The 15,367-nt window shown below is 43.2% G+C and overlaps 1 protein-coding gene across 1 annotated transcript in view; it reads left to right on the top strand.

Moving 5' to 3' along the window:
- Nucleotides 1–5,881: 5,881 nt before the first annotated feature.
- LOC147751376 (uncharacterized) overlaps nt 5,882–15,367 on the top strand; it is a 204,919-nt gene continuing 195,433 nt past the window's right edge. Inside the window, exon 1 of the mRNA XM_086933190.1 lies at nt 5,882–6,011. The gene's annotated coding sequence lies outside the window, so the exon portion shown is untranslated. The remainder of the gene's footprint in view (nt 6,012–15,367) is intronic.

Here is a 15,367-nt window from a genome sequence, read left to right as displayed (position 1 = left end):
CCGAGGACAAATTTAAAAGTAGCTATCGGATAAACTTGTACAATGGCAAATTTGTCCATTTCATACATTTTGCATAGCTATGGCTAAAATGGGTGACAGATTCTGGCATCCATTCACACTTTGGTCTAAACTGTAACAGGCGCTACTATTGAGCAATCCTTCATCCACGGCGACCACATAACTTAGTAATTCGAGAACTTTCTGCACCTGTTAATCTTATTCCTTTTATCTCGTATTCATCATAATACACCATGTTCCTTCTGTCTATTAATTCCCAGCCAGCGCGAGTGGTACCATCTCACTTCTCTCCCTGAATACTTGCATATGAAAGTTGACACCGCAGCATTTATGGTCCTACCAGTGTGCTCGATGGTAATTTTGTTTACCTATGGTTAACTGTTACTTTTATCACAAAGGTAAACATCAATCTAAAGCAATACTCCTGGTTTTGTATTTTTACAGTCTTAAGTATACATGATTGTTGTAGTCGCTTTGTGTTAAGCGGTGCTCGTGTTTTTAGCACTTGCAAAACGTCTTGCATGCTAATTTGACCCTTCTTGCATGCTTGTGCTTGCTGTCCTGCCCCCCCTCGTTTCTTGTGCTTGCTGTCCTGCCCCCCCTCGTTGCTTGTGCTTGCTGTCCTGCCCCCCCCCTCCCACCCCCCTGTTTGTTGTGCTTGCTTGTGATCCTGTTTTTGTGCCTCTGTGCCCTGCTTGTGATCCGGTTTTTGTGCCTCTGTGCCCTGCTTGTGATCTGGTTTTTGTGCCTCTGTTCCATGGGCGTTACTGGGCAGAGAGGTGTGTGTGTCTGGCTCTCTGTGTGTGTGGCTCTTGTGTGTGTGTGTGTGTGTGTGTGTGTGTGTGTGTGTGTGTGTGTGTGTGTGTGTGTGTGTGTGTGTGTGTGTGTGTGGCTGTAGGTGGCTCTCTGTGTGTGTGGGTGGCTCTGTGTGAATGACTGTGGGTGGCTCTGTATGTGTGGGTGCAAATGCAATAGGTCTCGCATTTGCGAGAGATTAAGCTATTGGATTTGTGAATGACAATGCCATTTATTTATGTTTTAAAAACAATAGCTCTACCTTTAACAATGCCGTGACCATTGCATTGTAAATACTTGTTTTACTGTGTTTTCCAAAGTGTCAGACCTAGTCTATCATTCTTTTTACCTTCCTACCATAACCTCTTTAGGGTGAGACAAACGTATCATATAACTCAAGTACAAAGGACGTTACTGGTTATTTGTAGAGTGCACTACAACCAAAGCTTCTTGGTGCTAATGAAACCATCACACAGCGCTTTCACCATACATCCACACTATAGAGTGAAGAACCACACACACGTTTAGCCATCTCCTTAACCCCTTCGCTGCTGGCCCGTTTCCGCCGCTGTGCGGTAAACAAAAGAACAGGGCGGGGCCATGACGAACCCCAGCCGTCATCAGCACACGAGCACCGTGGAGCGTGACGGCTGGGGTTCGTCACCAGCATGCAAGGGGTTAAAGTGAAGAGCATGGCTGGGAGTATAGATGAAATGGAAGGGAACAACAGAGTCTAGCTGCTGCTGCAGAAGATGATTTAAATCCTGATCTTATTACATGTGGGCAATATTTAGAAAATATCAATTGTTTATCTGTGAATGGCATTTACATTTTGCAGCTTATAAGTAGGGCCGCTGCTTATACCACCACCACCACCACAGGTATGATTGTTAAAGATTTAAAAATTATTCTTTTGTGTAATCTGTGAAGTTGATAGAGTCAGGGAAATATGTTCCCATTTTTTCTATTAATTAATTCGTCTGGCTGACACATTTTGAATAAGTCGAAGACGAGTTACTGCTCTTTCTGTTGCTCATAGATAGACATTTAGGCCCAGTTTAGGCCCTCATTATAACTATAAGTACCAGTTAAGGCCCTCCTTATAAGTACCAGTTTAAAAAGGCCAGATTTTCCCCACCTCTGGAGTTGCTGTTACTGGTGGTGCCAACCCATTATGAGAATTTACCATGGAAATTGTTAATTCTGGGTCCAATATTTCAGGGTAATTCCTCATTTTGGGAAGGACGTTCAAAGATCTTGACTTCTTTTAACTGCTGGAATCTCCTGGTGAAAGTTAAGAGACCTGCAGTGATTCCTCAGATCTCGTAATTCTATTGGGGCCATTAACAGCTGTTAATTATCCCATTGGAAAAAAGAGGCCACTCGTAATGTTTCAGTGAAATTCATTCTCGATTTGAGTATTTGCAATAACCATTGGAATATGATATTACGGACTAAGAAGTAAGGAGATGCTTTACAGAGTTTTCAGTTGGACAAAGCAGGAACTCATAAGTGGCTAATTGGGATTCTAATGAAAAAGGTCTCTCATAACATACCAAAGTTTGATACTATTTCAGAAGATAGCAGACAAATACCCATGGAAAGAGTCCATTCAAATTTGTTCCAGGTTGAGTGGTGTATGTGAATACATCTTCACTTTCTGTAGGATTTAGCTTCAGGAAGGTTGCTGTCCACCACTCACCTGAGGCGGCTTCAGTGTCCTAAAAAATAAAGCCTTTTAAGATGTAAGAAGTGTGTGAAGTGAAAGTGTATCATTATTCAGGACTATTGCCATGCCCCTTCTGCTAGCCAATGTTTTAAAGAATCCACTGAAACAGTTTACTCTCCTTGCTCTAATTACTGCTGTGGACAATTGCATTTCACAGAATATGTAAGCATGTGTTTCAGGCTAACAGTATGTTATTGATATTGCAGGCTTCTTCTGGGGACTCACACATTTCGTGATCTCAGCTGTCTTTTCGCAGATCTGTTGCCTCTCCCAGCTGTGTTGCTTCCTGGTCTCACTCTTTTGCCTTGCTTTAGTTTCCCTTACTCCCATCGATTAAGATTTCTTGTGACTCGAAGCATGGTAAACTCTTTTATGAGGGTTAGACCATGCAGATCTCAACACTGTTTTCAGCATACGGCAGGCACACATCTCTTCAGGGTAGAAGGGGAATGGCTGGTGTTGAAATCTTCCTGTGTTTCCTTCCCTGTGCTACAAGCGTCTTAGAAGTGCTGTGGGATTTGGTAATATTCAGGTTCCTTCCATGTTTCCTGCTTACTTTGGTTTTTGATGCAATGTATTGTTCAAACACATAGTTGGCATTTTCTTTTATTTGTGCAGTATGCCTGCCATTCTAATACTCTGTTTTGCGCCTTTTGTTTGTAATCTTTTGTAAGCATGGTCTCAATACTGCAATCCTCTGGTGCTTATCTAGTGCCTGCTCAATTTATACTCTCAAATAATTAACTTTACGGTGTGTACTCAATTTTTATTATATTAAATTGCCATAGTTATTCCTCTAGATAGTTCATTTATCATTTGCTTTTTGGTATCAACTGGTGTAAGCTTGTCTTGCCCTGTTGTTTTAGTCATTTACAGCTAGGGTCACAGTGGAAGAATGAGTGTCTCCTGTTTTGCTGGTGCTGCTTTTGGAGGTAAAATATTGACCACAATAGATATGATTGAGAATGATCAGATACTTTTTTTCCCTTAAATCCATTGTTGGCATGGTATGTGCCTATAGTTTTTTTTAGGTTCCACGTGCACAGTGCTTGTGCTGTGCTTGCAAAATCTATCGTAGTAAAAAAAAATTAAAAAATCTTAAAAGGGGCTTAGAACCCACCTATTACTCACCTTTTCTTACCATTGGCTGGCTCTTATGTGGCTCCTAAGTCACTGTCATTTCCTTGCTGGTCGGCACCTCCTCCTCGCCTCTGACGTCATGCCGTGGAGCCTGGACCAAATACTGCTTCCGGTGGCCAGTGTCCTTCCACTGTAGGCTTCTGCAGGTGCTCTTTTTAAAAACCACCAGCATGCATTGGTGGCGTGAACTAAGCACATATGTTAGACTTCGAGGTTGGCCAGATTTCCAGAATGCACTGGTGCTTTGCAACTGTGGAGCATGGGACTAACAGCCACCATTGTTGTTGCTGGAAGGTTAAAACGACGTTTTAAAGGGCAGTGGCTGAAGCAGCACTTTGGATGTCAAAATTCACCAGGGGTTCAGTTTGATCATATAGTATGGTAACCTAGCAATGTAATTGGTCCTTACACGCACCTTCCTTCTCTTATCAAGGGCATGGGCTAACCGGCTCCGATGTACACTGTGAAAACCATGGGTTTGTGCTGGCCGAACTCAAAGAACGGGTGTTCTCAGGCAAAGAGTACGTCTAGAAAATCATGATGTGGCACAAGCATCTCCAACGAGTAGCTCAGGAACTACTAGTAGCTCTCCAGCTACTTGTCAGTTGCCCTCCTATGTACAGCCCAGCCTACTAATAGAGGCTGCGTGTTGGATGAATTAAGATACATATTCCAATATTCAAAGTGTATATTTAAGATGAAAATGTGTATTTTATGAGCTTATAAAATGATGTTTGGAGAAAAAGGATAGAATGTTAAAATTATATTAACATTCCAAGTTGACAAAACCTTTCTGGCAACCCTGCATGATGCACTGAGATAATCACCTCTGCATAAATAGGGTGCCCTATAAAGTAATGTTGTCTATACAGCGCTAATAATATTAGAAGCTCGGCAAGATTATTATTGATCATGAGTAGCTCTTGTTATAGGAAAGGTTGGAGGCCCCATCTAATCCCGTGTCACAACTGCATCAACCTGCATTGGTCTACGCTTCGATAAAATCTGTTTTAGTTTAAATATTTTGTGGGGGGCTAAGTGAAATATATATTTCTACAAGGCACAGGGCGGCTGACCAATTACAATGCGGATCGTGTGAAACCAGTAACAATGTAATGTTTTAGGTAGTATGTTCTACATCAGGAGAATAGCATGTTCTAGTTTTCACTGTGCTCTATTAACCGATTGACTTTATAAACTCTGATTTCTTTTCATCTTGTAATATAACTCTTGTGTACTAGCGCGCACTATTCATTGCACAGGCTAGTCTAGCAAGCCAGGTTCATTCTTCAAATTCTCTGCTTTCTGCGACCCCACCAAGCCTTCATTGATGCAGTCTGTTTTGTATGTACAAACAGCGCTGGAATTGGAAACAAACATTGGCAAAGCCAATAGGTTTAGCCTATTTGACATCTATTTTCTTTGTCAATGTTTTTTCTACATGTGGCACAGCAGTTCAGCTGCAGTGCAACACGGCGTAATTTTTTTTTTTTAAAAAAGCGATAAAATGCAGCAACAAAAAAAGTGCTATGACGCGGCTAGCAGTGACCGCTTACTGGTGCTGTTTAAAAAAACGTCATGTTGCACAGCAGATACACTGCTTGTTACTTGTATGTAGTAGCTATTAAAGTTCAGATCCCACTTGCTACTGTGACAGTTTTTCATTCCCGTTTTTGTCTCCATTTGCAGGATTCCATGTCTTCCTAAGTTTTTGTTCAGTTCTTCCAGTCTTTTTATGTTTGTTTCGAACACTCACTTTTGAGATATTTTAAGAGCTAAATAGATCTATGTTTTATGTTCTACTTTTTGGTTTAAAATGAATAAATGTTACAATATGTCGTATTTATTAGTGCTTGTTATTTTATTGACAATGGCCTAGATAAAACTATCATTGTCATATTTGATATTCCTTTGTATTCCTGTTCATTCTGTAAAGGCGTATTTTCCCCGATACAGTTGAATGCCCATTTGTCGGTATGTGGTTGCCATGCACATTGTGTTGGTTTCTCATTTTAATATCCATGGTATTATCATGCCTTGTTATCGTTTGGTATTCTTAATAGATGGTCTCTACAAAACCCTTTATCAAGTGAAGTGTACCCATAAGTTTTCGAGGCGTAACTATGGAAATATTATAATGTTTAATGTGCTTTAATTGGAATTTCCCACAATTTTAATACCACATAACTTTGTGTGCAGAAAGAGAGCTGTGTGAGCTGTTGTAGAGGCAGGTGTCTGAGCTTTTTCTACTCTGGTCATCTCCATTTGAAAGTGGGAGTTGTCAACACTGATGGCTGCAGATGTTGAAGCATCAATGTTGCTTGTGAAGGTAAGAGGAAAGCTTTCTCTATATGCTAAGTTTCAAGTGGCGCATTAAGAGTCCATCTGAAAATGGAAGCCTGTTATTACCCTTGGCCTTTCCTGAATGCCTACTGTCACTCATCAAAACATCTACTAGCATGCTCCTCTCCTGCCCACTCCGATCAATCAGTGTATGAGTTTTGTACTGTAAAGGCAACTGCTACCTAAATGCCCCTGATTGCTAGCAAATCCTGACCACTTGTACAAGAGCACAATGACCTCTTATACAAGTTAATAATGGACCACACGCAACTTGACAAAAGGTGAATGATTTGATGGTATTAAGAGTGCACCATTTGTATGGCGCCACTCTTCCAGCAACACATTTTCAGTTGACATAAATTGCATGGTATACTTTAAAATGGAATATCTTTGTGCCTATAAAACTAAGGCATTACATTGTTAGAGCTTACGTGGCTGCTTAATGCACTATATGTAACTGTCTCTAAGAAACCCACCCTGGTAATGTGAATACATTATAACGCATCTCCATTTGTACAAGCAGAAGGCAACTCCGTTCAAAAAGATTGCTTATTAACTGTTGGGATACATTACACACTTTTTGGAAAATAAAGCAAAAGAAGTAATAATAATAAAATAAAATTAGTTTACCCAAGCTAGAACGAAGTTGACTTCAACACCAAATGCTGTACCCAGAATGGGTTTTTCTTCTTGTATCCCTCACCTTTACTCAGCCTCACCATGTCTCACCCTCACTTTTCTGACAATGTCCACATTTACCAGTTATGATTTAAGGGTTCCAACAAAGGATTCACATTTTCTGTTGTTCAATACCACCACATTTTTCCTCACTTCCACAGTCTTCCTTGAACATGGGAATTACAATTGTTCTTTCCTTCTCAGCCTAGGTTTTTCCAGACGCTGCCAATTTCTGCAACACCACTCAATTTTCAGATCAACCTCTTATCTTCATTCAAAGTTTTATATTTTTGCTAGTATGTCACTACCGTCTTACATTACTTCCTGGAACCTCTTGACATCATACCCTGTCCTATGTTTTTGCTAATATGACATAACCTTCTCACTCACCTCCTGGTCTAATTTACAGTCACCCATTGTCCTATCTTTCCAGCTAAAAGGAGATATATTTCAACTTGGCAACGTTCTCTTCAAACACCCAAAACGTTATTTGCCTGTAACAACATTCAAAGCAGTACAGTGATGCCAGAGCATGTCTTGTGGAGCAGACTTTATTTCCCATTTGTATATAATACTTGATCATTATATTCTTTCTTTCTAGTATCCAATTGGATTGGGGGGAATCCAGTGCTATTCTAAGATGCTCCACAGCTATACTATTTAAACATCACATGTCTTCAGAAACAATTTACACCCCTTTACCAGTGATAAAAATCTGTGGAAAGCCCTCCCTCACAATTTCTTTCAGGAAGTCAGCAACTATTGCTGTAGTGGCAATCCCAATATTTTTCCAACACCTACCTAGAATAGTAATCCGTCAACACCAGAGGATACTGTTCAGTAGTTTGTAACAAGTCGAAGGTGCTCATGCTATTCACCCCCAGTTTACTCTAATACATGTCTGGCAATTCAACCGTTGAGAAGGCACTACATTTGTTATTTTAGATTTGGCACTAGCAACAAACGCACTGAAGGCATTCTTCCTCCATGTCCTCCACCATTCCATCCACTCTTGGCATCCTATAACCTTTTTTGACCTTCACTTTGGTCATATGCATCCCTAAATGGCCTTAATGCACAAAACATTTTTTCCCAGTACAACTGGAAATATTTTTTCTCCCCTTAACAGCTGACTCCCACTTACATTAAATCATTCTCTCACACTCCAAAATTCTTCCTTCCATCTTCCAGATTATTCTAGGTTGGACAAATTTTCGAGGAAGAATACATCATATTCATTGAAACCCCTCAATCTTCCTATAAATCTTTGGTGTAGCCTGGACTGAACCTTCAGATGACTACACTTGCACCAGTGGTTTGTTACCTGACTTAACCACAAAAGGAATTGAGTATGATGCCGAGGTTGCGGGCGTGGTCTGTGGATGTGGGGGGATTGCAGAGGGGATTGGCCACCAGGTGTTGTCCCATGCGGAGGGGGTGGATCCAGGGACGAGGACTTTGTTTGATCTGAATTGAGCTTCAGGCAACTGCTGCTCATCCGGGAGGCTACGACTTTCATTCCTTCTTGGAAGCTGTGTCTGGTGATGTTGGGTTCATTGGTGAGGGAGAAGATGAGCGGGTGTCGTCGGCGTAGGATACTATGCTGAGTTTGTGTTTTCTGACTATGGTGGCGAGAGGGGCCATGTAAACGTTGGAGCATGGGGCTGAGTGAGGATCCTTGGGTACTCCGCAGCTGATCCCTGTGGGTTTGTAGAAGAAGGGCGGGAGTCTGATTCTTTGAGTTCGGCTGGTGAGGAAGGAGCGGATCCATTAGAGGGCAGTTCCATGAATGCCGTCTACGTGGAGACTGGTGGTTAGTGTGCGGTGGGAGACTGTGTTAAGGCTGCTGAAAGGTCTAGTGGGATGAGGGCAGCCGTGTGACCTTTGTCACAGAGGGTGCTGATGTCGTCCGTGGCGGCTGGAAGGGCGGTCTCGGTGCTGGAGTTGCTGCGTAATCCGGATTGGGAAGTGAAGAGGATACCACAAAAGCTGCACCATCATCGGCTTAGCAAAAGTGCCTCCAACGGAACCGGGCATATGATGATGGACTGTAGAACCTGAAAGTGTGTGTCTTGGATTAAAAAAATAATTCTGCATGTTCGAGAGGTTACCTATTGCCATTAAGTTCTCTTTCTGCCCAAGATAGGGTATAAGCTGACCTGAGTAGTGCTCGTACCACCAGTTGTGGACTTGCGCCTGGAACTCTGTAGTCTGATTAAATAGTGCTGTAGCCTCATAATTATTTTATGTAGAACCCTGTAGCTGAGCCTCCAATAATGTTTGTAGTATTTTGTTCTGCAGTAAGATTAAAGTACTTCTGTATTTACTTAGACAAGCAGTCAGACAGTCTATTATTGTCTTTGTTCTCTAACTCATTACATTCTGAGCCTATAACCCCCACACTACTTTCCTGAGAAGCCTTTGACTGCTTGCCCTTGCTGACCTGGCAGCCAAGAGCCGAAGGGAATTTGGAACCCACTACACCGGAAGCATATGACCCTAACAACCGCACCATGATTGTGGACAGTAGTGCCTGCTTACCCTGTGGTCTAACCAAAGAGGTGCGACGAGGAAAAACTTGGGTACCTGCAGGCTTGTCCTTTTGAAGCCCTCAGGGTATCCCTCACATTGAGTCACAAGCACACTGTTGTGCCCTCCATGCGGAACACTGAGGCTTCAGTCACAGCACATCAGCTGTTTCCTGTCCTGTGGATAGACTGCTCTGATCTGCTCTGCTGTCTGCAACTCCCTGTCCTGTGATTTAGAGATGGCCTTTGCGCACTGTAGGTCCTTCCTTTTCCTGGGAGTATCCAGAGGCACAAGGCTCAGCACTACAAGTCCTTCCTGAATGGCAGATGTGTGTTTGACTCCATACTTTTTTTTCTATCCCTCAGACGCCCCCCCTCCAACGTCCCCCCCCCTCCCAACCCTCAACGTTTAGGAGACTTGAAGTGCGCATTGCATCTCTGGTCCAACTTCAGCGATTCCTCCTCCTAGCCAGTGGCGCACCATCACGAGTTAAGAAGAGCAGAGAACAAAGTTAAATAGCACTGACAAAGTACAATAGGTACTGGTCAGGAGCACAGCACACATAAGAGAATACCCATTAACAGCAAGTCTTTGTGTGCTGGCCTACACCATGCTGCCATCACCACTGCCGATCTAAGAGCACAGAGAGCTGAGGCATGGATCCGGTGCAGCAGCAGAGCACTATGGGAGAACACTGGAGTAAGTACAATATTTATCTACACATCCTCTTTTTTTCATTCCAAGTGTGTTTTCCTTTATTGTTTATGTATTCTGCCCTTTGTGCTCTTCTCCCTACCTGCGCCCCCACACATTTTCCCCATTCTTTCTGTCCCTCTGTCCATTCCTGTGGACCCCTTGTGCTGTTAGCAATCCTATCTCTCATGTGTGTTTTGTACCCACGGGTAGAACGAATCAAATATCTCAAGCCACTGGGCCGCCCTGCACATTTTAAGCAGACTAGATGAACATGTTTATTTTTTTATTAAATTGGTGGTTTGATGAGCTGCAGTGCAGAAGGTGACCTGCTGAACACAATTAAAGATGTGAATTAAAACTGGGACAACCCACAGAAGAGCAGGCTTGAACCAACAGTAGAGAGGCCCGATGTTTAATGCTGCCTAGTCCCTCCAGCAATCACCAGATTGACTTAATGCTCAGTCTTTCCCTTGTCTTCATACTACGCTTTACCTCTGTGTTGTTTTGTGTTTTGCCTTAATCTGCCAGGGTTCTTGGGTGACATCCTTGTGTACCAGTCGCCACTTAGGTAAGAGAGAGGTACATGATGTTGATGCAAGTAGTTCAGAAGCCCAGGCTGATCCAGAAGATGGATGGGAGCATCACAGTTCTCGAACACCACACATAGGGATTCATAATAATACATTTGTGCTGATCCTGCCCTTGAATAAATCACAAACACAGAATTTTAATCTGGGTGTCTGTTATGCACGATCTGTGTGACCTGTACAACCTGTACACTTTCCCATTGTGTAAACACGCAATGCATTGTTCAATATCGCTATGCTACAACCTTGGGTCCTTTGCTCCTCTTTTTGTATGCTCTTTATTACTCCGCTTTAGATGATCAGCACAGATCTCATCCTTTCTGGTTATATCTCTTTGATTGGTGATTATCTTCCCCAAAGAGGCTTAGAGCTATGTGAAAAGAAGGATTTTTCCCTACCAACTCTGTTTTCCCACTTGTATTGTTAAGACAATTTTCTGGTCCCAGAAAAGGAGACAATGACGCAAGATCTAATAATTATGTTTTCATTTTACTTTCAGGTTGAGTCTGAAACTGCAGCATTTTCATCTACCAATGGTAAACTACAATTCAACACTGCCTGCCAGTGTTCACACTCTGTCCTCAGTGACAGTAGTTGCTTCCATGGGCCACAAGTTAGCCCAGCTTAACCCCTGTTTAGGCAAACTGATGTACTTGATGAATGATCACTTAACAATATCTTCCACCCAGGCTACCAGTGCTGGCCTAGCAGAACACAAACTCGGAATGACGACACTATACTGTTTGACTAGGGGGTTTTCACTCTTCAATCCAGGTTTGCCTTCAGTCCATTACAGCTCTAACTATAGATGCTATGAGATCCGCGTTAGTGGATTCAGAGCACATATACAGCCAAGTCTTGTTAACTATCTAACTAGTTAGATCTGGTTCTGTTTTACCGTTTTTCTTTGTAACCCATCTTCTCCAATGCACCCCTTGCATTATGCTCGTAACTGCAAAATTAGTTATATTGTGTGTGACCTCTGACGGTTTTTATGTGCTGAGTAGGTTCTTGCACCCTTTTTTTAAGTGCACAACAGTGTTTACTAGGGCAGGAATCTCTTAACTTGTAATTCTTTCATCTTTACAGCACATCTGGATTTTGGTTTAGCATCCTGTTTATTTATTTTGTTCCATACGGCTGAACCGGGCCAAATAATAGCCCATTGATATTTTATTTTTCAGTTCAGTTGCATCAATTAATGTTCGAGGCATATGGGCTGCAGATGGTACATTATGAATAGATCGCCATCTGGTGTTGGGCTCGGATGATTGCATTTTGTTTTTCTCTTGGAGAGTCTTTTGTATCTTGGTGACTCCTCCCTTAGTTGGTAGTGCGCATGGGCATCAGGTCCATCCTTAGATTGTTTTTTTCCGCCATCGGGTTCGGATGAGGATCGAGACGCTCCAGATCAACTTCAGAGAAAAGTGATTTATTGGTGCTTATTCCCTTTCCAATTCGACGGTATTGTTATCGAACGCGTTTCATTTCCATTCCGACGCGTTGCGAATTCAAAATCGAAGAAAAAACTTTGATCTACGTCGACGAACAGGAGGCCTTCCTCGACGCAGTCAAGCCCGGAGTCCATGGAAAGGACTCCATTCAAAAAAAGGCCAACGTGTGGTGCTAAGTTCCCACACAAGGACCTACACGAGGTGTGCAACCTCTGTCTATCGCCTGAACACGAATCCAGGGACTGCGAAGCCTGCGCAGCATTCTCCTCCAATCTAACGATTAGAAATCGCCGAGCTCGAAGACACGAGGTTTCCAGAATGCAGTCGGAGGCGATCCCGGAGCTGTTCGGAGACGAGCAAATTGAGGAAGAAGAGGATCAGTCGGGGTCGGAAGGGGACCAGTCGGATGTTGAAGAACTCGACGTGCAACAAACCGTGAGTGACGACGTCCCCTTACCGAAAAACCGACCCCGTGCGGTAACGACCCCGCCTTCGAGCCCGGTCAAACCGCAGAAAAAAGTTTCCGACGCCCCGCCCTCGGGCCCGGCAACGAAACCGAAACTGAAACTGAAACACTCGGCCTCCCACCATGTCGGATCCGAGAAAAGGTCGACATCGACTTCAACACCGAAGCTCCATACAAGGGAAAGCTCGGTATCTAAACATCCCATGTCGAAACAGAAACATGATTCGTCGTCCAAGACTCACTCGATACCCAGGAAGTTGGAATCGAGTAGACACTCGGTGCCGAAAACACCGAACACTGACGATCGAAAACATAAGCACCTTTCGGAACCAGGGCCTTCGGTACCGATTCAGGAGCAACAGACAGATCCCAAACAAAAGATTTTGTTTATCGATCCGTAAACTGGCAAAGTAGTGACGAAGAAGAGAAAGAATGAACAGACAGAAGATAAATCTCTTCCTTCAAAAAAGAGAACACTGGGGACAAATACAACTCCTCTTGCTTCTCCTCGACCTAAAGTCACACCCTCTTCTCCTATTCCTCACACTATGCCAAATATTCCTACACCTTCCACACCAAGACCATCTACTCCTCAGTCTGATGTAGACAGTGATATAGGGGAGGGAGAACCTCAAGGGGATGATGAAACCATCCCAGATGAGGATGACCCATGGGAAATTTATGACGTAGGGTCTGATGAGGACAACGACCCAGAGTTATATCCCTCAAAGCCTTCACCACCTGATGATAACACAGGGTTTGTGCAGCTCATTAATAGGGCAGCAAAATATCATAAAGTAGATATACATACAGAACCTCAAATAGAGGATTTCCTGTTAGAGACGCTACCTAATGCACAAAGAACATCAGGTACTCTTCCTATGTTGAAGGGTCTTCTCAGTCACACAGAAGAAATATTCAAAGACCCAGTGAGGGCTAGGGTGTTAAACCCAAGAATTGATAAAAAATATAAGGCGGCTCCAAAGGATCCAATATTTATCAAAGGGCATGTACCTCTAGACTCGCTTGTAGTCTCAAACGCTCGTAAAAGAGCAAACTCATTATCTACAGGAGAGGCTCCTCCACCTGATAAAGAGTCAAAATTAATAGATGCATCAGGCAAGAGAGTAGTATCACAAGCGGCAAATAGCTGGCGTATAGCCAATACACAGGCACTACTTGCACGTTATGACAGGGCACATTATGATGAATTAGAAAAACTCATCACACATCTCCCCAAAGAACATCAGAAGAAGGCAGATCAGTTAATACAGGAAGGTAAAATAATAACTAATACTTCCATTAAGTGCGCCCTAGACGCAGCAGATACTGCAGCAAGATCCATCAACACAAGTGTCATGTTAAGGAGACATGCATGGCTTAGAATCTCAGGATTCAAACAGGAAGTACAAACGTCCCTACTGAACAAACCATTTGATCAAAAGACACTGTTTGGTTCAAGCACAGATGAGACCTTAGAAAAGATGAAAAAAGATACAGAAACGGCGAAGTCAATGGGAGCATTGCAACAGCCAACACAAAGAGGTTCCTTTCGTAGATCCACCTATAGAGGGGGCTCAAAGAATACAGGAACAAATCAGCAATCCACCTCTTTCACACCAACATCACCCAGAGGTAATTCAAGAGGCAGTTACAGAGGTAACAACAACAAGGGTAGAGGCCGCGGAAATAATAACAACTGCAACGCCTCAACCCCAAAACAGTGACTTCATAGAACTCCCCCCAGACCACATAACACCGGTCGGGGGACGCCTATCACAGTTCCTACCTGTCTGGGAAAACATCACATCAGACAAGTGGGTGAGACAGATTATCCAACATGGTTATTGCCTGGAACTCACAGCTACCCCACCAAACATCCCACCCAAACAGCGTCCAATGAGTCAAGATCATCTGACATTGTTAAAAGAAGAAGTACTAGCACTTCTACAAAAGCATGCAATAGAGAAGGTCCCAAAAAATCAACAAGGGACAGGAGTATACTCTCTATACTTCCTAATCCCCAAAAAAGACGGGTCCCTAAGACCAATATTGGACCTCAGACCTCTCAATGCTTACATAAATTCGGAGCATTTCCACATGGTCACGCTCCAACAAGTACTCCCTTTACTGAAGAAAGGGGACTTTCTTTCTACACTGGATCTAAAAGACGCTTACTTTCATATCCCAATTCACAAAGCCCACAGAAAATACCTAAGGTTTGTATTAGAAGGACAACACTATCAGTTCAAAGTCCTTCCGTTCGGTGTCACAACAGCACCGAGAGTTTTCACAAAATGCCTAGCTGTGGTGGCAGCACACCTAAGAAGACAACAAATACATGTCTTCCCATACTTGGACGATTGGCTAATAAACGCCAAGTCAAAAGAAGAATGTCTTCACAACACACAGAAGACAATTCAATTGCTGCACCACCTAGGGTTTACGGTGAACTACAAAAAGTCACACCTGCAACCAAACCAGATTCAGCAATACCTGGGGGCTACGATAGACACAGAAAAGGCAATAGCATACCCCAATCCAATCAGGATACAGACAATGGTTGGGTTAATACAAAGATTTCAACCACAACACTCACTACCAGCACGAGTGTTTATGCAGCTGTTAGGCATGATGTCCTCCTGCATACTGCTAATACCACATGCCAGACTACAAATGCGTCCACTACAGGAGTGTCTAGCGACACAGTGGAATCAGACTCAAGGTCAGATTACAGATCTGGTGTTGGTAAACGACCGGACGTATCGCTCTCTGAAGTGGTGGAACACAGAAAACATTTCCAAGGGACGGCCGTTCCTAGAGCCAATTCCACAAGTGATAATAACAGCGGACGCATCGCTCTCCGGATGGGGAGCGCATATGGACAAATACACAGTGCAGGGGAAGAGGAGTGTGCAGCAAAAGAAACTGC

Source organism: Lissotriton vulgaris, chromosome 1_1 (genome assembly GCF_964263255.1).
Source record: "Lissotriton vulgaris chromosome 1_1, aLisVul1.2, whole genome shotgun sequence".
NCBI classification, from domain to species: Eukaryota; Metazoa; Chordata; class Amphibia; order Caudata; family Salamandridae; genus Lissotriton; species Lissotriton vulgaris.
The sequence above is the reverse complement of the archived record's forward strand: the minus strand, read 5'-3'. Positions and strand labels throughout refer to the sequence as shown.